We start from the raw sequence: 22,218 nt of genomic DNA on the forward strand, positions 1-22,218 counted from the left end.
GGAGGAGGGAGGCCATGCTGAACACGAACTAGTCTGGCGTGAGAACACGTGGCTTCCCAGCAGTCAGGCCTCAGTTACTACCAAGTCTAAACAAGGACAAGCAGTCTCTCAGGGAATGAAGGTCTCCTTTTAGAGGATGATTGGCTTTAGGACTAAAAGTGAAGACCCAGGTGTGCTGGCTTGTCTCATGTGCTTTGTAACCACGGCCTGCATGCCACCCTATATTATCGGATGCAGACGGTGGCTATGTCCTGAACTCCACTTCCCCACTTCCCTTCGAGGTGCCAGGGGTCCTCTTTTGACTTAGGAGTGTCCTGAGGGCCCTGTGGGGATGAGGAAGGGCCCATGGGGGTGGCAGCCACGGTGGTGCTCAGGGGCCTGGCGCTCATTTTGCAGATGTCACTGGGAGAGGGAAGAACAATTCCACCTGTGTGAAGACTGAGTGGCTGCAGGTTTCGGACTCTGGTCATGTGCAGTTTTCAAGGAAGAGGTTTGCATCCCACCCTGGGGAGGGCCAGCCTTACCCTCAGGCTGAGCCCAATGCCCCTTTCCAATGCCAAAAATAAGACCAAAAAGCTGTGCTCTGACATTTTTAAAAAGCTCAAATATTCATATACAGCCACATGCATATATAAAATATGAAAACATAGTGTATAATTGTTTACAATAATCATGGGTGTGTTAGTGTGTATTTTGTATGCATATGTGTAATATGTGTGTGTGTACATTCTCATATTCTGAAGATAATACATACAGCCCCTTCTCTAATCACATTTTTTCCTGGAAAACTTGGGAATCATCCCCTTTGTTTCTAGTTTCAAAGACTCAAATAGGAAGGAAGAAATTCTTTTCAAGTTAAAGGAACACACATGAGGTTAAAACTGGAAAAGGCCCATTGAGATTTTTATTCAATTTATGCCTCATTTTAAAAACATGAGAAGTATTTTGGAAAGCACTTAGAATCTATTGGGTCGGGAGACCCTGAGTGGGCACTGGCTTGTCTGTTTGGGACGTGTTTACTGATGTATGAAGTGGATTGGGGGCTGGGGACAATCAGATCCTAATGGACTTCAGGAGGCTCCCTGACCCTTTTGTATCCATTCCAGGGTCAAAGGCTGATATATTTGTAGATTTCATTTTTGTGACTAGATCCCGGAACATACTGTTGAGTTAAACCACCCCTGCCCTGGAAAGGTATTACACACTTTAAAGAAACAGCAACCGAAATAACAAACTGAAGCTTGATGAAGCACTACAGAAAGACTGAAATCAATCCTTTCAGAACATTGAGGGACCTCTGTGATTGGCAGCCTGGCCACACTGCCAGTTTGTTTACATTTTGTGTTCTATGGGTATGACCGCAGAAGGTTGACCCTAAAATGTAATCTGTTCTCCTATTTTAGAGGGCAACTCTTTGCTATGACAAAATAAGGATGGGCCTCTTAGCTTCTCGGATATTCCATCCAAGATGACAATGGTTTCCTTGTTGATAAACCTTAGGCCTGAGCTCCTCAGCTAAGTATTTCACAGGACAAGTATGATGGTTGGCCATGGCTATTTTTTCATAAACACATCACATTTTGAATAACCTTGTGAACAAATATGTTAGGAGTTGTGTACAATTATGGTGGTTGTGGACTCTGTCTTAGAGTCAGTAGACAGTGATCAGCTACGGACTGGGCTGAGGGTCACAATAGAGGCCCCTGGTAATGGATATTTCTATAGAACTTTTTCGTAAGTACTGATGGGTTAGCTGGATCATCTTCTGATAAGTCAGATTAAGAAATTATTTTTTAAGAGACAAGATCTTTCTCTGTCACCCAGGCTGCAGTGCAGTGTTGCTATCACGGCTCACTGCAGCGTCGGCCTCCTGGGCTGAAGCGATTCACCCTCTTCAGCTTCTTGGGTAGCTAAGACTACAGGTGAATACCACCACACTTGGCTTATTTTTAATTTGTTTTGTAGAGATGGGATCTTACTATGTTGTTCAGGCTGTTCTTGAACTCCTGGCCTCAATCAATCCTCCAGTCTCAGCCTTCCAAAGTGCTGGGATTACAGGTCTGAGCCACTGCGCCCAGCCTCAGGTCACAAGTTCTAGTGAGGTAAGATGGATGTATTCTCATGTCTCTCTTTTAAAGTTTATAGTTTAATGATTTAAAAAGACACATACACATGCACAAGTGTATCAGGGATGGCAAATAGGTGTCTCTTTCATGGAAATGCCAGTTGAGTGCTGAATACCACCCTGAGTTCTGTATTGAGAAGAATTACGAACCTGTGGGAAGGTCCTATGGGAAAAAATTGTAACAGTTGATTAGAGACATCCCCTAAGGGAATGAACATTCTTGGGGGTTGAGGGCGATTTTCTCTGCAAATATGAGGGCTTTTCTTATAGGGGGATGCTGAAGTAGTGTGGAAGAATGAAATGTCACATTGACGTGGGTTTCCAACCTGTCAGGTGCATTCTTATTTGATTCCAGCTTGTTAAAATAACTGCAGGGCTCATTCAATACATAGTAACAGCTTCCTCAAAACATAAAAAGTTCAACTAGAATTTGTGTAGTAAGTACAAAACAAACAACTCAACTGAAGACAGGAAAAGGGAAAGAAAAATAGTGAGTTCATTTTAAGCTAGTTATATAAACAACAATTAACATTAAGTTAAATTCCTATGTTATCCCTAAACTTACATTCGCCATGTTTCCTGATTTCCCACTATGAACTCAAACATTGTTTCACAAACTTTGACCTCCATAAACACAGGAAGCATACATTTTAATAGGGTAAAGATAGGCTTTGTAGTAAAATAATTTTGTAAAACGGCCCTTATCTCTTTGCATTTGATAGCAGGGAAGGAACCTGTGACTTATGAAGGAGGAAAGAGAAGAGTCAAATTTATGTGACTTGAGTCCTTTGCCTCAATCTGATTAGTTAGCAAATCGTTTTTTCAAATTGTTTAGTTCACTAAGCCATTAATTCAGCTTCCTTATCAGCACAGAGCAAGGCATTTTATAGCATAGCACCGGAATAAACAAAAGCACTTTAGCTCCAAGTGATTTGCTTCATCGTTTCACTAAAGCTGACTCTGTTGAAATTGTGTCTGATTTCATATTTTCCTCTCTTAAAGAAGGGCTTATGTTATTTTATTTGCCCATAAGTTAAAAAAGAAAAACAAAAATGATGTTTTCAGACACTGATTGCATCTTTTAGATATTGCATTCAGCTACTAGTCACAGATACCCAACGAGAGTCGCTTAAGCAAATTAGAAGCATATTTTTTCTGCCGTATGAGAAGGATCGATGATGGCATGAGCCCAGTGGCGCTGTGCAGTGCCAAGGACCCAGGCTTCTTGAGACTTCTTGCTCTTCATCTTTGGTCGCTGGCTTTCATCCTCAAACTCACCTCATGGTGCAAGATGGAAGGAGCTTCAGCAGCCATCATGTCTCCATTCCAGGGAGAAAGCAGGAGGAAGAGGGGCTGGTCTTCTTTTAAAAAAAACTTTCCATAAGTTACACCCCACCACTGGCCATGTTCCAGACAACTCTCACTGGCCTCTTATTGACCTCACCCACCTCTGTGGCCCTTGGCCACTCAGTCACTCCTGCATGGACTCTGATCTGGCCCGACAGCACCTTGCCTCCTGCCTGCGTCCTGCATATCTTGTTCCAAGGCTTCCCCATTGTGCTGAGACCTGAGGAGCCACAGAGTCCACGTGATACCCATGCAAGCATGATCCAGAAATGCAGATGAGTTATTGCTTCACAGGCGGAGCTTTGGCCAAGGGGAGTTGAGAGCAGTCAGCGTGAATCAGATAAGCTCTTCTCCCCTCCAGTCCCCACTTCCAGTAGTTCATTTGCCTTTTGGGACAGGGCCCCGTGAAATTAAGTAGTCAGTTACACTATCTTGGTAACATATCCTCATATAGGCTCCCTCTCCACCCCTGCCTTACTTCCCCTGTCCCTCATCTCTGCTTTCCTGGGATTGCATTCCCTAACAAATTAGTGGCACATACAGTTTTATGTCAGGTTCTGTTTTCTTGGGAACCCAGGCTGAGGCAGGGCAGAGCTTGGTGAGATGGCCATATTCCATTGCTAAGGGGGCCGAACAATGTAGTATTTTAGCTGGTAGTATTGACATCTCTAACAGGATCAGATTTATGTTGCTAAGGAAGGGTGGTAGAAGCCTCTGCTATGTTGACACACGGTATACAGAAAAGTAAACCCAGTGATGGCAGACAGTAAGCAGGAGCAGGGCTACATCAAGGACTGTGTCTACAACTGGCTCAGTCTCAACTGCAGTCCAAGTCGACATTGAAAAATTCCATCGGCTGCATTTTTGCTAAGCTGGAGATGCTGGTGCCTTTGGGAATGCAGCACAGGGACAAAATCAAAGTGAGACAAATTGCACCAGCTGAGATTGTTTTTTCCTCTTGAGTCTAGAAGAGTCCCACTATCTAGATGCAGCCTGCAGCTACAGTCCCCAATGGCATGGTGTAATTCAAGCTAAGCTGCTTCTAGAGAAGATGGTCTTAGGAGATCTTGGCTTCTGTGCCAATAAAGTGACTCAAGAGGCTGCTCAGCTGCCCCCAGAGGTCTATTATTTTTTATCAGGACTGTGGAAAGTGGGAGTTAGTATGTGCCAGTGGAAGTGAAGTAAGGAGGGGAGACTAGATGAAAATAGAAGTTCAAGATTTAAAAAGATTTAAGAAGCCTTACTCTCATGGGGCAGGGCCATTGGCACCAAGAAAGCAGCTGGTTAAGATGCAAGTGAGTTGGGCATGGTGACTCACGCTGTAATCCCAGCACTTTGAGGGGCTGAGGCAGGAGGATGACTTGAGTCCAGGAATTCAACACCAGCCAGGCCAGGATAGCAAGACCAAGTCTCCAAAATAATAATAATTTTTAAAAAATTAGCTGGGCATGATGGTATGTACCTGTAGTCCCACCTATTTGGGAGGCTGAGGCAGGAAGATCACTTGAACCCAGGAGTTCGAGGCTATACTGAGCTATCATGGTACCACTGCACTCCAGCTTGGGTGACAGAGTGAGACCCTGTCTCTAAAAGAAAAAAAATTAAACAGAAGAAACCAAAATAGTTGAAGTTGGAGAAACAAAATGGGGTTACCCAGAGACCTTTAAGGATGGAAGATGAGAACAAGGCCTAAGGAGTTTGATCTGTGTGGACGTTTTTCTTGGTTGCGCATACAGGGGCTGGCACCTTAGGCTTGATTCTTTTGGGTTCAGTTCTTTTCTTCTTTCTAATTTTGGACATTACTTGCAAAACACAAAATATCTGGAAACCTTCACACCTTAAACATATTATTGATCAGTGAAAACCTAAATAGGGATTAGCTGGTAAATCCTGACAGCATAGGACCCTTGGTTGTGGGGTGTGGGGATGTGGGGCTGGAATGTGGAAGAGCACCTGGGGCCTGAAGCAGACAAAAGGACATAGTCACCAGTAAAGAGCTGGCTGAAGTCCATAGCATTTGATTTCCTTCCGTAAGCAGCTCATCAAAGCTCCAGAATGTTAGAAATACCAGGAAGAGTACAAACAGTGCCAATGATATCACAAAATCGCAGTGCAACCCAGATTGTCTTAATAAATGAGCAAAGCTAGGATAAACTTCACATCCTAATTTTATGAGGTGTTTCTCAAAGTGCAGAGAGAAAGGACGAAACCAGATAGGATGCTTTAGGCTGCAAGTAACAGAAAATCCAGACACAGTGCTCTTAAATAATATAGCCAGTTGCAGAGTTGGTTATTCAGAAGTTCAGCAGCATCTTCAGATGCCCAGTATTTTCTTTCTGTCCTTCTGTGTGGTTCTGCCATTCTCAGCATGCCAGCTGGGATCTCCTCTTGGTCCCAAGGTGGCTGCCATTGACCCAGACATGGAGCAGGAATGCACAAATGTTTGGTTCTCCAAGTATTTCTTCTCAAGTTCTGATTGCATCAGCAAGAAAACTTCTCCAGAATCCCTTCAGCCAACTTCCTGTCATGTCTCATTGGACAGAACTGCCCCTGCCCAAGCCTTACCCTGGAAGGGAAAAGGAGCTACCACAATTGGCTTAAACTTATCTTGATACACCGCTTAGGGCTGGAGCTGGGGCCCATTTTTCCCTAAAGCACTTAGCCATGTGGAGGAGGCTGGACACCTGGTGGAAATCTTAATCTTTCTGAGACTCAGTTCATCTGTGAGACTGAACTAATAGTTGTGTGTACTTCACAGACTGGTTGTGTTGAATAAATAAGATAATGGGTGCGAAGTGTGAACCACACAGCAAACGCTCAGCTAGTGGTTGCTATGATTACAGGAGTTTCAGCTCTAGAATGTGAATCACTCCTGTCACAGAAAAAAGATCACAGCAAGGGGAGAATCACAGTTGCAGTGCCTGTGGCACTTAGAGAAAACGTTCTTTCTGTTTGATGCTGACGCACTAGTCCTCATGCTTGTGTCTAAACAGTAGTCTTTCTATCTCCCCACAAGAATTCAGGGACATTTCATGATGCTGGCATTACAATTGTCTTGTCAGCTTTTGCTGCGACAGATGAGACACAGGCTGCAGAATTTGGACAGTAAGTTAATGGAAGATTAAGCACATACATTCCCTGTGTACTGCTCAAGGGAAAACAAATATTCTTTGAGGTTTCCATCTCTGGGGTCTCAATAAGCTGCCTGGCAGATAAGGACTGCATTCCTTACATTCTGACTGCATTCAAGGCAGGCCCTCAGGCTATAGGCCTGAGGCTCCCCAAGGCCTGTCCTGTTACCACTCTGGCTTCCCCAAACCGGGGGACAGACAGTGAAACAGGCATATGCATCAGACACACCGACCTGCATTTGAACACTGGCTCAGCCACCTACCAGCTGTGTGATTGTGTGCAAGTCACTGAACATCTCTGCAGCTCAGCTTATTATATTTTATTTTTTCATCTGGAAAGTAGGTTTAATACCTATCTTGTAAAGCTGTGAGGTTACAGATAATGCATGTGAAGTAGCTATCATCTAACATACATTCAATAAGTGATAGCCACTATTATTACTAATTGGGTACATTTTTGTGAATATACACATATTTTATTTATTTTTAACACCTTTATTATATTTGTTATGTTATATGAGGTATAATTTACATACAGTAAAATTTGTTTATTTTAAGTGTACGGTCTAAGAACCTTTGGCTAATGTATATCCATGTAACCACCATCATAATCGACATATGGAACATTTCTATCACCCTAACATTGTAGGCAACCCTGACCTCCCTCTCTGGCCTCAGACAATCACTGATTTGCTTTCTGTCACAGGTTTTTTGCCTTTTATTGAGTTACGTAAAAATAGACTCATATTGTGTACAGCCTTTTGTGTCTGGCTTATTTCCCTTTGTATAATGTTTTTGAGATTTATTTAGTATCATATGTATGTTAGTAGTTTGTTCCTTTATATTTCTGAATAGAATTTCATTTGCCAGTTGATAGACATTTGAATTGTTTTCAGCTTGGAGCTATAATTAATAGTGATGCTATAAACATTCACGTACAGTGTGTGCACATATGCTTTTATTTCTCTTGGGTAAATACCTTGAAATGGAATTTCTAGGTCATATGGTATGTTTAATTTTACAGGAAGCTATCAGCTGTCTGCCAAAGTGGCTGTAGCATTTTGCTCTTCCAGCAACAGTGCATGAAATTTACAGTTGCTTTAAATCCTCCCCAGTACTTGATATTGCCATTTATTTTAATTTTAGCTATTCTAATGTGTGACTGGAGGTGTCTTATGGTTTAAATTTTCACATCTGATAGCTAGTGATGCTGAGCATCTTTTCATGTACTCATTGGACATTAGTCTGTCTTGTTTTTGTGAAGTCTCTGTTCAATCTTTAGTTCCATTTTTAATTGAGTTGTTCATCTACTTATTGTCATGTTGTAGAATTCTTGAGATATTCCGAGTTCGAATGCTTTACTGATATGTTTTACAAAAATGTCCTCCCATTTTGTGACTTGCATTTTCATTTTCTTAATGATACCATTTAATAAGCCCAAGTGTTTTATTTTGGTGAAGTCCAGAGTATTCAATTTTTCTTCTATGGTTTGTATTTTTGTGTGCATGTTATATCTAAGTAATCATTGCCCACCTTAAGGTAACAAAGCTTGCCTGGCCCGGATGTGGTGGCTCATGCCTATAATTCCAGCACTTTGGGAGGCCGAGTTGGAAGGATCGCTTGAGGCCAGGAGTTCAAGATAAACCTGGACAACACAGCAAGCCTCTGTCTCTAGAAAAAGTAAAAATATTAGCTGATGTGGTGGCATGCACCTGTAGTCCTACTTTGGAGTATGAGGCAGGAGGATTGCTTGACCCTAGGAGTTCGAGGCTAGAGTGACATATTGCACTACTGCGTTCCATCCAGGGCAACAGAGTGAGTCCCTGTCTCTAAAATAAACAAGTTAAAAATTAACAACAACAACAAAACAAAAACAAAGATTATCTCCTACTTTAGCTTTTATGTTTAGGTTTACAATCCAGTTCAAATTAATTTTTATGCATGGTGTGAGGTAAGAGTCAAGGTGCATTTTTTCCCCATATGGATATCCAATTTTTTGGCATCACAGATTAAAAAGACTACCCTTTCCCTATTGAGTTACCCTAGCATCTTTGTAAAGAAATTGATCATGTAAGTGTGGATCTATTTCTGGACTCTATTTTTGTCCCATTGATTCATATGTCTACCTTTATGCCAATACCACATTGTCCTGATTAAAGTAGCTTTATAGAAAGTTTGAGATCAGTACTTTCCTTTGTTCCTTTTCAAAATATTCTGGTTATTCTAGGTCTTTTGCACTCTCAAATACATTTTAGAATCAACTTGTGACTTTCTATAAATAAGTCTGCTGGGATTTTGATTAGGGTTACATTGAATCTATAGGTCAATTTGAGGAGAAATAGCTTCTTAACAAGACTGAATTTTCTAGACAACAGAGATGGTGTATTTATCCATTTATTTATGTCTTCTTTAATTTGTCTCAGTAATATTTCATAGTTATTAATGTAAAGATATTGCATATGTTTGATCCAATTCGTTCCTTAGAACTTTTTTTGTTGTTATAAATGAATCTTAAAATTTTTTTTTCTAGTTGTTTCTGGTATATAGAAATGTAATTGATTTTTTTTTCTTTGAGACAGAGACTCACTCTGTCACCCAGGCTAGAGTGCCGTGGCATCATCTTGGCTCACTGTAGCCTTAACCTCTCAGGCTCAAGCTATCCTCTCACCTCAGCCCCTCAAGTTGGTATGACTACAGGTGTGTGCTACCATGCCCGGCTAATTTTTGTATTTTTTGTAGAGACGGAGTTTCACCATATTGCCCAGGCTGGTCTTGAACTCCTGAGCTCAAGGGATCCACCCGCCTCCCAAAGTATTGGAATTCCAGGTGTGAGCCACAGTGTCTGACCAGAAATGTATTGATTTTTGCATAGTCACCTGATTCCTGTGACCTTACTAAATTCACTTATTAGTTCTGGTAGCATTTTTTATGTTCTTTGGGATCTTATACATACATATTAATAATAGGTTATTTAAGAATATAGACAGATGAATTTCTTCCTTTCCAAACTACATGCCTTTATTTCCCTTTCTTGCCAATTGCATTGACTAGGAGGTTGAGTAAAATGCGGCATAGAAGCAGGGGGAGCAAAAATCCTTGCCTGGTTACTGATCTTAAGTAGAAAACATACAGTGTTTCACCGTTAAGTATGATATCAGTTGTAGGATCTTTACAAATTCTGTTTATCAAATTAGAGAACTTTCCCTCTCTTTCTAGTTTGATTAGAATTTTTTATCATGAATGACTGTTCAATTTTGTTAAATACAATTTTTTGCGTCTATTGAGATGATCGTAGCTTTTCCTACTTTACTGTATTAGTATGATGAATTACATTGATTTTCAAATGTTAAATCAACCATTCCTGACATAAAACTTACTCAAATTTAATGTATTATTATTTGCATATGTTGCAGAATTTGATTTGCTAACATATTTTAAGAATTTTTGTATCAATATTTATGAGTGATACTGTTTTCTTTTGATAGTTTTGAATGTTTTTGGTATTGGAACACTGGGTTTATAAAATAAGTTGGGAAGTGTTGTGAGCTAAATAATAGCCCCAAAGATTTATGGATGCCCCAAGTCCCCATAATCTCTAAATATTACTTTTATTGATAAAACATTTTGCAGATATGATTAAGTTAATGTTCTTGATATAAGATTATCTTGAATTATCAAGGTTGTCTGTAAACACAATCACAAGTGTCTTTGTAAATTGGAGGCAGAGGGAGATTTCACACAGACAGCAGAGGAGAAGGCACACAGAAGAGAAGGCAATGTGATCAAGGAGACATAGTTTGTATTAATGAGACCAGAAGCAGAGGAATGCCAGCAACCACCAGCAGCTGGAAGAGGCAAGAGAAGACTTCTTCCCCAGACTTGTTAGAGGGAACGTGGCTCTGCCCACATCTTGATTTTGGCCCAGTGATGTTGATTTTGGACTTCAGAACTTCAGAACTGTGAGGGAATACATTTCCATTTTTTTAAGCCACCCAGTTTGTGGTATTTTATTACAGCAGCCTCAGAAAACTGATAGACAAAGTATTCCTTTCTCTGAAAGGGATATTCTGAAAGGGTTTGTGTAAGATTGGCATTATTTCTTTTTTAAAATATTTCTTAGAATTCATTTGTGAGGCACTCTGAGCATGCATTTTTTAATGCAAAAGTTTTAGAATGACAATTTCAAGTTTTAAAAATTAATATAGGGCTAGTCAGGTTTTCTATTTTGTCCTGAGTCAGTTTTGGTTATTTGTGTCTTCCAAAGACTTTGTCCATTTCATTGGTATAGTTGTGTTTATTGGCATAAAGTAGTTCATGATAATTTGCCTGTTCTCTTTTTAATGTCCATAGGATCTGTGGTAATGTCCTCTCCTTCATTCCTGATGTTGGTTATTTGTGTGTTTTCTCTTTTGTTTTTAATCAGTATAGCTAGATATGTATCACTTTTATTGATCTTTTTAAAGAGCTACTTTTAGTTTCATTAATTTTCTCTATCATTTGTCTAATTTTTATTTTACTTATTTTTGATCCTTTTGCTTTTACTTATTTTGAACTTAATTGGTTTCTTTGGTAGCTTCTTGAAGGAAAATCATAATTGATTTTAAGTCTTTTTTCATTTCTAATATAAGAATTTGAAACTATATATTTTCCTCTCACCATTGCTTTAGCTAACTAACATAAATTTTAATTTCTAGCATTTTCATTGTCATTTAGTTAGAAATACCTTCTGAGTTGTTTTGTCATTTCTTTCTCTGACCCATGGATTATTTAAAAATGTAATAATTTCCAAATATCTGGGAATTAAAAAATTTTCTGTTATTGCACTCTAATTTTATTCTGTTGTGGGTCAATAAACGTGTGCTGTATGAATTCATTTTTAAAGATTTTATTGTGATTTACTTTTTGGCTTGGTATATAGTTTATCTTGATGAAAGCTGCATGTGCACCTGACAGTCCTACTGTTGTTAGGTAGAATGTCAATACATGCCAATTTGATCAAGTTGGTTAGTAGTTTTATTCAAGTTTTCTATAGTTTTACTGATTTTCTGTCTACTTGTTCTATCTATTACTGAAAGAGGACTGTGAGACTCTTAAACTGTTGTCTATTTCAGTTTCATTAGCTTTTGCTTTATATATTGTGGAGTTCTGTTATTAGGTGTATATAAAGTTATAATTGTTATATCTTAAAATTTTCCTGTCTCTAGAAAGCTTTCTTGTGTTAAAGTCTATTTTGTCTGATAATAATAGAGCCTCTTCATCTTTCTTATTCTTACTGTTTACATGCTATGTCTTTTTCATTATTTTACTTACTTTCTTTTTTTTCTTTTATACTTTAAGTTCTGTGATACATGTGCAGAATGTGGAGTTTTGTTATATAGGTACACAAGTGCCATGGTGGTTTGCTCCACTCATCAACCCGTCATCTACATTAGGTATTTCTCCTAATGTTATTTCTCCTGTAGCCCCCCACCCCCCAGCAGGCCTCAGTGTGTGATGTTCCCTTCCCTATGACCATGTGTTCTCATTGTTCAACTCCCACTTATGAATGAGAACATGTGGTGTTTGGCTTTCTGTTCCTGTGTTAGTTTGCTGAGAATGATAGTTTCCAGCTTAATCCATGTCCTTGCAAAGTATATAAGTTCATCCTTTTTTATGGCTGCATAGTATTCCATGGTGTATATGTGCCACACTTTCTTTATCCAGTCTATCATTGATGGGCTTTTGGGTTGTGTCCAAGTCTTTGCTATAGTGAACAGTGCCACAACCAACATATGTGTGCAAGGGTCTTTAAGAAGAAGTACTTATAATTCTTTGGGTATATACCCAGTAATGGGATTGCTGGGTCAAATGGTATTTCTGGTTCTGGATCCTGGAGGAATCGCCACACTGTCTTCCACAATGGTTGAACTAATTTACCTCTCATCAATGGTGTAAAAGCATTCCTATTTGTCCACATCCTCTCCAGCATCTGTTGTTTTCTGACTTTTTAATGATCACCATTCTAACTGGCATGAGATGGTATCTCACTGTGGTTTCAATTTGCATTCCTCTAATGACCAGTGATGATGAGCTTTTTAAAATATATTTGTTGACTGCATAAATGTTTTCTTTTGAGAAATGTCTGTTCATATCCCTTGCCCACTTTTTGATGGGGTTGTTTGTTTTTTTCTTGTAAATTTGTTTAAGTTCCTTGTAGATTCTGGATATTAGCACTTTGTCAGATGGATAGATTGCAAAATTTTTCTCCCATTCTGTAGGTGGCCTGTCACTCTGATGATAGTTTCTTTTGCTATGCAGAAGCTCTTTAGTTTAATTAGATCCCATTTGTCAATTTTGGCTTTCGTTGCCATTGTTTTTGGTGTTTTAGTCATGAAGTCTTTGCCCATCCCTATGTCCTGAATGGTATTGCCTATGTTTTCTTCTAGGGTTTTTATGGTTTTAAGTCTTACATTTAAGTCTTTAATCCATCTTGAGTTAATTTTTGTATAAGGTGTAAGGAAGGGGTCCAGTTTCAGTTTTCTGTGTATGTGTAGCCAGTTTTCCCAACACCATTTATTACATAGGGAATCCTTGCTCCATTGCTTGTTTTTGTCAGGTTTGTCAAATACCAGATGGTTGTAGATGTGTGGCATTATTTCTGAGGCCTCCGTTCTGTCCATTGGTCTACATACCTGTTTTGGTACCAGTACCATGCAGTTTTGGTTACTGTAGCCTTGCAGTATAGTTTGAAGTCAGATAGCATGATGACTCCAGCTTTGTTCTTTTTGTTTAGAATTGTCTTGGCTATACAGTCTCTTTTTGGTTCCATATGAAATTTAAAGTAGTTTTTTTTTCTAATTCTGTGAAGAAAGTCAATGGTAGCTTGACGGGGATAACATTGGCTCTATAAATTACTTTGGACAGTGTGGTCATTTTCACAATATTGATTCTTCCTATCAATGAGTATGGAATGTTTTTCTAGTTGTTTGTGTCCTCTCTTATTTCCTTATATGTGAACTTACTGTTAAAAGCTGAGGTATTTGCCAAGAGAAAATTTGAGAAGGTAATTAGAACAAGGAGGGGCCATGTGATAGGACATCATGCATGCAGACTTACAAAAGGCAGAGGAGGTTCAGAGAGGTGGTGGCTATTGGAGAATGAGAGAGAGGAATGTTGTCACTGAAAGTATGACAGATCCAAGGTTCAACTCATGAGTTAAAGCTCATAAAAGACATGTGGCTTTTGAAAGATAAAGAGAATTGGGGGTAGGAGGGTGGGTAAGATTAGGAAACTTAGTTGAGGCACTTTTTAACTAAAAAATCTACAAAAATTGTGCTAATACGAAAAATGTATATTTTACTGCAACTTTGACTATTTTATACCTAAGGGTAAGCTGAGTTAGAGAAAATCTAACAGTGAAAATGTTTAGAGACATTTATAGAAAGAAATAGAATGAAATGAAATAAATATCCAAAAAAGAATGACTGGAACTGGAATGTTGCCATAACTAAGAAACTATTAACTCCACTTTATAGATGAGGAAAGGACTTTACATTTTTGCATAATCTGTAAGTTTAGGGTGAATCAACACATTCTTGTTGTGTGATAAAAATTTTTTTTTTCTCCCTGTAAAACAGTAGCAAGTGAAATGTGCTCTGGGTTTATTATGTTTGTTCCTAAGGAAAGTCTTAAGTATTGCACTCATTCTGCTACTCAAAAAGCACCTTTAATTACCTGGCAGATGTGTCAGTGGCAAAGGAAAATGTGAAGTCCTGAGCAGCTCATTAGATGAGCCCTAAGATAGAATTGGTTACATTTAATTTCAAAGTTCTCTCACATTTCTCTGTAAAGGGCTTGTTGCAATACAGAATTATGAACCGGGAGGTTGTCTTATCTTGGGAAAATCTAATATTTCATCTTGTCCTTTAATGTGCTTGCCAAGGTATTTAAAGAGCTGAGTAAAAATTAGGGTGACTGGGATTAGAATGATGAAAAATGCTTTAAGCACTGTAAACCACTGGGTGTAAATTCAGGAAGATAAGGTTAAGAAGCCCAGGTATGCTGCCACATGGTAATGTCAAGGTTGAAATGTACATGGTGACATTCCACAGTGCAGTGACTGACAACTGAGTGCAATTAGCTACCTCGTGTAGCCAGATCTTGCAAGACCCATCAGTGGCACTGTTGGGGGTCATATCAGCACCGATAGATCAGCTCGTGCCCTCACCTACTGACAGCACCTCCTGCCTTGGCAAAGTTCCCTCAAGGCTGGTTTCAGTGTTCCTAGGGTTTCATGTGTGTACTCCTGAGTGATAACTCCCCTAATAGCTTTGCCATGTCTCCCTTCTCTTCCATGTTGGAGCCTGAGTAAGAGGTGTGGGGAAGGGTGAAAATATCTCCATCTAGTTCGTCTTACGCTCTGTGAGCCGTGGGAAATGCAGGCTGCTTGTGTTCTTGATGATAGAGGCTGCAAGGAAGCCTCTCTCCTCTGCTCTTTGTAGCCTTGCTGTTCCCTGGGATGCAGTTCATGAAGATGGACATGGAATAGTCCATAGGACAAACACTGCCAGACTCAAAATAGCTGTTCTCCTCTGGTTCTGGGGTCTGATTGCCTGGCCAAGTGGATGATTCTGTTGTCTTGGTTCCTTAAGGGGGATTTTCTACAGTTAGGCTTTCTGTTCTGTGAAGGCAGAGGTCATACTGGTCTTGTTTAGCTCTATATCACTGCAGAGTGTGCAAACAATAAACACTTGTTATCTCTCTGCCTGGGACTCTCAAGTCTTTTGGAAAATAGGTTCTCCTGGGGCTGGCCCCACAAGTTTGTTGGGATTGGCTATGTTCCATCTTGGGCTGAAACTGGAACCCCTCACTGAATTTAAAATGTCTCACAATATATCTTCTGGTAGTTACTTTATGCTTAATTGTTTTATTGCTAGAGAACTTCAAAATTGTGATAACCTTTATTGCCCAGGCTGTTATCATTTCAACTCATGTTTTTCCTGACCTCCACTGGTTAGTTTTTTGTTTAAGTGTAGACTAACATGAGCAGGTCAACATTTTAATCATGATGAAAAAATTGCCCCTTGCCTTGCCACTAACAAATCATATGACCTTGGGCTAGGGTTGCTAGAGAAAACACTGACCACCCATTCAGTGTGAATTTCTGGTAAGTAATGAATAATTTTTGGTATAATTATGTCCCGTGCCATTGGTGGTGGAGCATAGTGCCAGACTTATGCTAAAAATTCTTTTTGGTTTGAAATTCAAATTCAGTGGGTTTTCCTGTTTTACTTTTTTTTTTTTCCTGGACAAATCATTTTTCTTTTCTGTGTTTCTGCTTCTTCATCTACCAAATGAAGTATCAACCTTGTGTACCTTGTTAATCTAAAGCTCAAATGACATTAAGTACATTAATATTTGTTCGTAAGAATTTCCAATAAAAATGTGAGACATTGTTAGTCATACAATAATGTTTATTGGGTATCTGTACTTGCTCTGGCCGATGTTAGCCACATTTGCTCTAGTGAATTAAAAACAAGTAGAAGACAGGTTTTGCTTTTAGGAGCTTTGTAGATAGCTAAGAAGATAAGCTCTATGGCCTTTCAGATGCTACAGAAGATAAGCAAACACAATGTAAGGTAGTAAGAACTGTAGTGTAATGCTAGGTGAGACTGGACAGGCAACACTCGAGGAGAATTCTGAGGACTGAGTCCTGAGTTGGACCTGAAGGACTTAATGGATCCTGGACTCCTTGCTGGGAATCCTCAGCAATCCTGTGTGTGCTCCTCTGTAGAATGACAGAAACAGGGAACATTATAAAGTCTAGAAGCAAGGCTGCAAAACAGTGAGGAAATTTGCCTCTGGAGCATAATTTCACATCCATCTTCCAAGTTCCAAAGTGAGTTAATTTGTTCCCATTTTTATTTTCAGCTTGGAAAACAAGCTAACATAATGTTCTTTACAAATGAGAAAATCCTCCAGTCCCCCGTGTAATCCATCTCTTAAGTAAGGACTCAGAATGGAAGATTATGCTGTTTTTTTTATTCATTAATTCATTCTTCATTTAATAAATGTGTATTGAGCACCCACTATGTACCACACAGGTGCTAGGTCTATAGGGTTTTAAAAATTATTATTTCAATAGGTTTTGGGGGAACAGGTGGTGTTTGGTTACATGAATAAGTTCTTCAGTGATGATTTCTGAGATTTTGGTGCACCCATCACCAAAGCAGAACCCAATGGGCAGTCTTTTTCTTTTATCCCTCTCCCCCTCCCATCTTTTCTCCCAAGTCCTCAAAGTCCATTTTATCACTCTTATGCCTTTACATCCTCATAGCTTAGCTCCCACTTACGAGTGAGAACATACGGTGTTTGGTTTTCCATTCCTGAGTTACTTCATTTAGAATAATGGTCTCCAATTCCATCAAGGTTGCTGCAATGCTATTATTTCATTCCTTTTTTATGGCTAAAAGTATTCCATTATATATATATATATATATATATATATATATATATATATGTATCTTTTTAATATAATGACTTCAAATATAATCAGCTATCAAGTGATAGTTGTACTTTTAGTTCTTTAGGGAATCTCCACGCTGTTTTCCATAGTGGTTATACTAGTTTACATTTCCACCAGCAGTGTAAAAGTGTTCTGTATAGGGTATTTAAAGATAAAAATGGGACAACTTCATTGAGGACCTCACTTCATAAGCTTTTATAAATGGATCTTGAGGTCTTGTGTAGAGATTCTAGTAGGACAGCTAAGCTTTGAGTGTGCCCTTGACCTGGAAACCCTCTTTCTTTCTCTGGGAGGAATTACCTTTCCCAGTGAACTTGATATTTGGGTAGGATCACATGATCTAACCAGTTGATCAACTCTGGCCTTTAAGAAAGTGCAGTTCACTCCAGCCTGGGCAACAGATGGAGATGCCGTCTCTTAAAAAAAAAAAAAAAAAAAAAAAAAAAGGTGACTGATGTTATAGTCAGATAACCATCATTTTTGAAAAACAAAACAAAGTCTGATGCAGAAGACAGGCATGTCATAAACATAGCTAATACTGTAGGATAAAGGGATTGTGCAGATGCGATAGAAGCAGAGGAGAGAGTACTGTGAGGGATTTCGGGTTGGCTTCTCAGAGTAGGTGGCCCTGGGCTTTAAAAGAGCAGGGAGCTCACTAGGGTGTGAACGTGGGAAAACATTCCTGGCAGGATGAACATCTTGTGCCTCTGAATAGCATTTCTCGTATTCTGCCTCATGGCTTTCTGCCTTCTTTCCACAGTTCCACCACCAAACTGTGAGCTCTTCCAGGCCCAACAGTGCTGTGTCTTAATTGTTTTTGCATCCTCATCATCTAGCATAGTGTCATTCAAGTTGCAATTTTCACTCAATGGACTAAAATTGCATTGATAACCTTTTTGAATAGAATTCATAGTGGCAAGGTGGTATATGCAGAATATGTTCTATTTGTTATTAACAGGCATTGTGAAATCAAAGATTTTGGTTCAGACATTGGCTGGCTGCTCACTGGGTTGTATAGTCTTCAGCAAGATACCCTCCCTGAAACTTTTCCTTAGAAGAAAAATGAGAAAAATAATATCTACTTTGTATGTTGAAGACTGAATGAAATTGTGTGTAAAATGTGACTGGCATAATTGCTGGCATCTTATTTAATATTAATTTCCCATACCCTCCCATAATATACTCCTTAAGCTGACTTAGAATTTAGTTGTTACATTTATTGTTGGGAAAACTTAAGGACCTGAAATATAGCCCACTACAGAATAAAAATTCTGCTCGTGGGAAATGTAACTATGTTTACAGCTTCTTACACATTGTTATGTACCCACATATTGCAAATAAATCATGTTTAGACGATTCCCCTGGCGGGGATGCTTTGGTTGGCGGATGGTTATGCATGCATCCCAGATGTGTTCTGCTGAGGCCGCATCTGGAAATCAGGAGGACATTTGCAAGACATCATGAACATCTGAAATGTCAAATTTAAAAAGTATTGAATATACATTTTGATGCAGAATCATTATAGATAAAGAATAATAATTCATGAGAAGTGTTTAAGAAAATGATTTTGGGGAAAGAAAACTATTCCCTCTACAAACCTCTGTGAATCAGGAAGAGCTGGTCATTATTTGATTTAGGGACATGGGCAGGGATTAGAGGTGTCTCAGGGCACCTACATTCCTCAGCAGCAGGGTTTGAGTCTCTGCTTTGTTAGATGAAGCAGTTTCAGTGGAAACTGGTTTCTAAACATTTTCAACAGTTCGAAACTGGTGTGCTTCCAAATATAGACCCCGCCTTGTGAAAGGTGGGCTATTTTGGGGAATGCTCAATTTCTGGAAGACTAACTGAAGACTTAGTTTAAGCATTTGGATAATATTAGAGGATGTAAAAGGCCCTTGCCTATCTACCAAATCCAGTATCACTTTTGAGAAGGGGAATCATTCTATATCCAGGTTCCCAATCTTCTATGTTCTCCAGTTGCCTGTTCTCTACCAGGGATGAAGCGACGAAGCTGAGATTCAGGAGGGCTGTGTTTGATAGACAGTGTTGTCTACTTTCTATCCTGGTTCAGCAGGATGCAAGAGTAAACCTCAGATTGGGTTGAAAGATAGGGGAATGTCTTTATTATCTCTCATGAGTGCAATGTCCAGGGTTTAAGTGGCTTGATCTGTGGAGACAGTTAACATTCCTGGGAAACACCTTCTAAGTAAGGAGGCGGTTAGGGGTGTAGGTCCTATGAAACTGAAGACAGCCTTGCCCCTCTGAAGAATATCACAGCCTAACTCCCAACTTCTCCAGCTGCATCTCCTAGCACATCCTCTGTCTCTCAACACATCCAATATGCCAGCCGCATTGAGCTGATAACGATGGTATCATGACTCCAGGAGGATTTCACAGAGTTGCAGAAGGGAAGGATGCTCCAAACACTGTTTATCCCTGCACATGCTATTCATTTTGCTTGGAATACACTTCACCCCATTATTGACTGGAAGGCTCCTATTCATCCTTCAAGACCTTCAGCAAATGTCACCTCTTCTGTAAAATTTCCTTCAGCACCCCAAGACAGTTAGTCAATTCTTTGGGCTCTTATGGCACATCTGCTATCTCAATTATAGCACCTTTTGCACTATTTTGCAAGTCACCTGCTTATGTATCTGCTTCCTGCTGCATACATTGTTAGCTGCCTATTAAAAACCTTTCCCTTTCTCCACCCCCTTTTTCTTTTTTTTTCAGATTGGACAGAGATGTTATTAGATTATTTGAAACCAGTAAGCTTCTAGCAGCTGTTGAGGGGCTCTGTGTGCATGTTAGGGCAGGCCTTTATTGCTCAGCTAGGCAGTTTATACTTCTGTCTTAGATTTCACTTCCTGGTTATGCAAAACCCCAGAGTCAAACAGAAGTGTGAGAGCTTAGGTCCTTCTTAGGTCTCAGAACACAGCCCTTGGCATATGCACAGCATTACACATGCACATGACCTTCCAGGAATCTATCAGAGTTTTTTAAAGCCTCCTGTGGGCATCTAATTCTCCAGTTTTTCCTGTTAAGCTTTTTGCTTAGCCTGCTGGTTGCTCTCCTAAGATCCATTGCCTCAAGAAGCCAAGATATTTAACAGTTTCCTCTAATTGTTTTAAACAACTTCCCAGGGAAAACGCTATTCTGTGCTAGGTGAGCTCTGAGTGAGATAAAAAAAGACAGCCTTAGGCGTGGTCTTCCAGGGAACCACCGGACAGATCAAACAATGATAGTTTTCTGGCAATGATGGTTTGAAGTAGCTCCATCCAACCCCATTTTGTCCCCTCCCTTGGCTGCCAGGCTGCTGCTTTTCAAGACTAATGCACCTTCTTTCTTACCAATGGAATCTTGATGTTGTTCAGGTAACCAGCTTCAAGGAAGGCTGGGCCTTCATTTCAGCTCCTGGGGGATGTATCTTGATGAGCCCCAGCCAGTCATGGCAATTCTGGTTTGCCTGCCGGTAACTGATTTCAGGTTGAGAGTGTGAGGCATTTCTGGCTGATGATGAGTTGCCTGGGAATCTGGGACAAGGCAGATTGCGATTGTGTAAGTCTAGGGTGGGCCTGAGTGTCTGGATGTCTCCCCAGGGGAGGCAGAACCAGATGCTTCCCATGTGAAGTCCACACTTTCAGGAAGCTAGATGATTTCTAGGTTAAGCCTCCCCTTCCTTTAAAAAAAAAAAAAAGATACAAGAGGCCGGGCATGGTGGCTCACACCTGTAATCCCAGCACTTTGGGAGGCTGAGGTGGGCGGATCACAAGGTCAGGAAATTGAGACCATCCTGAGCAACATGGTGAAACCCTGTTTCTACCAAAAATACAAAAAATTAGCCAGCTGTGGTGGTGCACACATGTAATCCCAGCTACTTGGAAGGCTGAGGCAGGAGAATCGCTTGAACCTGGGAGACGGAGGTTGCAGTGAGCTAAGATCATGCTGTTGCACTCCAGCCCAGGAGACAGTGCGAGACTCCATCTCAAAAAAAAAAAAAAGGTATACAAGAGAAGAACAGGTCCTTTAAATGTCTCTGATGTTGGCTCTCTGAAGTGTATTACCTGGAGTTGCAGCATTTTGTGGCCACTTAGGAAGTAGCCAACATGCTGGGATGGCAGAATGGAAGGATGCAGAGAGCCCCGGCCAAGAGCTGATGCTGTTAAATTGTTGAATGCAGCAACCCTGGAACTGCCAATCTTCAGTACATTTTACTGCGTGAGATGATTAATGTCCTTATGGTTTCAGTCATTTTGATGTGAGTCTTCTGTTGCTTGCAGCCAGAAGTATCTGAAGCATCCCTTGTGGGATGTGGACTCTTTAAACTCAGGCATCCTGTATTGCTAATCTCGGAGTTCCCAGCACCAAGTACAGAGAACCTGGCACACAGTAGATGCTCCATACATGTTTACTGAATGAATGAATGATTAGAGGCCTCGTGGGGTCAAGGAGCTTGTCATTAATAGCTTGGTCCACAGGCCCTGAATTAATAGCGCAAGCCCTGAGATTTACCTATCTGGATTTGAGGACTGTTGAATGTCGAATCCCACTTCTACAACATATTCCATGTGAGATTTGGGTGATATTGATTAGCCTAAGTCCTGTGAAATGTTAAATGTTGTTTGTATTCCATCTCCCAGAAAGCCCGACACCTCCTTTAGGTGGATTTAGGTTAGTGTTTTTCAAACTGTGGATTGTAACCCCGTGGTGCCTTGCGAAACTAATTTAATGGGTTGCAACCAGCGTTTTAAATCAACAGAATAGACCAGGAAAGAAAGTATCAGAGTGCATCCTATGTATTAAGGATAAGGCATTGTTTTATGAAATGTTTCTTTCCATTAGGTATGTGTATTTATCTACTGAGTCATGATGTAAAATATATTTCTTACTCTGGGTAATGGTCATAAATGTTGGAAAAACACCAGCCTGGACCAAAGGGCCAGTGTCCCTCTGAGGAATTATGCAAGTGCCACAATCCCACAGGGGGGCTCATAGCCACTCCTCCCATTCCTTCCCTCTGCAGTCTCTAAGCCCCATGCTGAGTTGCTCGGAGGAGGAACTGTCCCTTTTTTGAACTTTGCTGACTCTCTGAGGAAACAGCACTTTGCGGT

The 22,218-nt window shown here is 40.1% G+C and overlaps 1 protein-coding gene across 3 annotated transcripts in view; it reads left to right on the plus strand.

Annotated features, from left to right (window-relative positions):
* LOC114673536 (uncharacterized) overlaps window positions 1–22,218 on the plus strand; it is a 159,129-nt gene that overhangs the window by 83,462 nt on the left and 53,449 nt on the right. The window lies entirely within an intron of this gene.

Source organism: Macaca mulatta, chromosome 17 (genome assembly GCF_049350105.2).
Source record: "Macaca mulatta isolate MMU2019108-1 chromosome 17, T2T-MMU8v2.0, whole genome shotgun sequence".
NCBI classification, from domain to species: domain Eukaryota; kingdom Metazoa; phylum Chordata; class Mammalia; order Primates; family Cercopithecidae; genus Macaca; species Macaca mulatta.